At 31.6% G+C, this 2,442-nt stretch overlaps 1 protein-coding gene across 1 annotated transcript in view; it reads right to left on the reverse strand.

Annotated features, from left to right (window-relative positions):
- LOC105806755 (hemicentin-1-like) overlaps positions 1 to 2,442 on the reverse strand; it is a 42,129-nt gene that overhangs the window by 38,459 nt on the left and 1,228 nt on the right. The gene's annotated exons all lie outside the window — the stretch shown is intronic.

The following is a 2,442-nucleotide window of genomic DNA, read 5'->3' on the forward strand; positions in this document are numbered from 1 at the left end:
TTTTGGCATTTATTATATATTATTTATTTTTCATAAATCTTCCTGCCTTTGCTCGAGGGTCAAAAACCACATTTCCTGTTTCTTTGTATATCAAAAACTAAGTGGTATGTTCCACATATGATAAAGATGTGATAATTTCATGATAAAGATGGAATACGTACTAATGTCAATGAAGTTGGTCATAATGATGATGATAATGATGTTCTTCTTAAATAAAAGAATATTATGGGAACTCATAAAACAAGGAATGCTTGCTGACATAATATATGTAAAATGCCATCACAGTATTTCACATAGTAGCTATTCGAACAATATTTGTTTTCTGCCTCCCCAACTAAATTTCCTTCTCTTTCCCTAGAGTGTTTTAGCAATGGCTTCACAGGCAAAGTAAGACAACCCGACTATGAAAGACAGAAAAGATTTCTATAATTTTTTTTTTAAAAAGAGGTAAATTCACACCAGGTAGAAGAGAGCATCTGAGCAAACACACAGAAGTACTCCAAATATGTTGAGGACACGAGTAACTCCATCTGGCTGCAATGAGTGTTCAGATAAAAAAGAAGCAGATTAGGTTGGAAGGTTGTGACAGGACAAGACAATGAATGTTCATAAAATTAGGCTAGACATTTGGATTTTATCCTAAAGATCCCAATGAAAATTACTGAAAGTATAGGAGTGACACACTGAAAGTGATATTTTACGAAGAAAAACTTGTAGTGTTATCATAGATGAATTGAGCAGAAAAACAAAATCTATTTCAGCTAATTACCACATGAATCAAGTGATATATTTCCTCAAAATCTAACCTTATAAAGCGCTTGGAACTTTGCATATGAAATAAAGTATACATCAACACAATTGTTTAAAGAAGCAGATGCCATTATTTGAACCCATTTGAAAAATGGGTTCTTAGCAATCTATTGTGCTTGAATAGAAATGTATAGATTGTTCTGCTCATCGAATCTGCCCATATGGCTACAGAGACAGATTGACTGTAACTAATATTTGATTATATGTAGGACACATATTTTAATAATCACAGTATTGATATTTTTATGTCGACATAAAACATGGCTTTGAGGGTCTAACTCAAGAAAATGGAAAAGACTGATGTAGTGTCTGAGAAATCATTTCATAAATTTAACTGATAATAAATAACTTTGAGGATAATGTCTGATATAGAGACTGAAGAGAGCAAAAGACAGAGAGAAATCAGACAAATGGACACAACATTTGTTTCAAGGAAAAGACATATAATGTGGTCAAAAATGAATCTCAATTGAAAAGGAGAAAAAAGGGATTAGAAAACATGTACCACTAAGAATTGGCATCTCAAGTTTAATAATGAAATGCAATAGCATTTAGTAAAAATGGAAATAAAGTCAATTTTTATATGCATCCTTCTTTAAATTTACAGTATATCTCTGGGTGGCTCCTCAAACATGTCATTCCTTCAAATACAATGTAGAGAAGTATGATATACTACTGGAAACCTATCCTGTTATCTATTAGCTACACATGAAAATCACTAAGTCTTAAGCATTCATAAGAAAATGGAAGCCTTTCTAATTTAGCTGCACTTTCATAAGGCAAGTGTGTTCAAAGGGTACAAAATATAAGTGGACTGTGGTTTACTCTTACAACCATTTCCAATTCATCAACATTTATGAGGCTTTCACAAAGGGATTACCATGTATCATAATATTACTTGTTGGGAAAGACATAGTGCAGACTTCTGTCAAGAGTCTCAAATCACTTTTTATCCACTTATAAGAAAATCAAATTGAAAACAGATGCAACTCATTTTATTAGAAAATACAGATACTACCAATATGTGAATAAAAGTAGATAACTGAAAGCTACAGAATATGCCATAAGTGAAGTTTCTGGCCTCTTAGGTTGCCAGATATAAGAAAAAAAAAATCTCTAATTGTCTAACTATGAGAAATGTTCTCATGAGATTAGAAATGATCCTCTATTATGATGACAGAAGGAATAAAACTAGAATAATGTGAGAGTCTTTGGATTGTGCATTTTTATCAACACAATAAATTTTTCAAACCATTAGGGAACTGTTTATAGCACGTTAAAAGTTTTAATGTAAAGATGGTTCTCTAAAGATTTGTAGCAGTTTATATCTACAAAGGGCCTTTGAGACCATCTAATCCAGCTCCTTAATTTGATAGATGAGGAAACTGATATTTGAAAGAATTCCCGTACTTTTTAAAAACCTAACCAGACTGATTCTGGCTCAACAGATAAATTTTTATATAACCCTCGTGTGTTTCTGAAAACACTCTTGCAGTTTAAAGATTTTGCACCCTATGTAATAATCAATACTTAAAAATTAAGTTCATATGTCTACTCAATTCTGAAATGACATGCAACTATTATTTTAAAGCATGAAACCAGCATATATTATTATTCAGGATGAAATACAAT

Source organism: Propithecus coquereli, unplaced genomic scaffold (assembly GCF_000956105.1).
Source record: "Propithecus coquereli isolate 6110/MARCELLA unplaced genomic scaffold, Pcoq_1.0 Scaffold146, whole genome shotgun sequence".
NCBI lineage: Eukaryota > Metazoa > Chordata > Mammalia > Primates > Indriidae > Propithecus > Propithecus coquereli.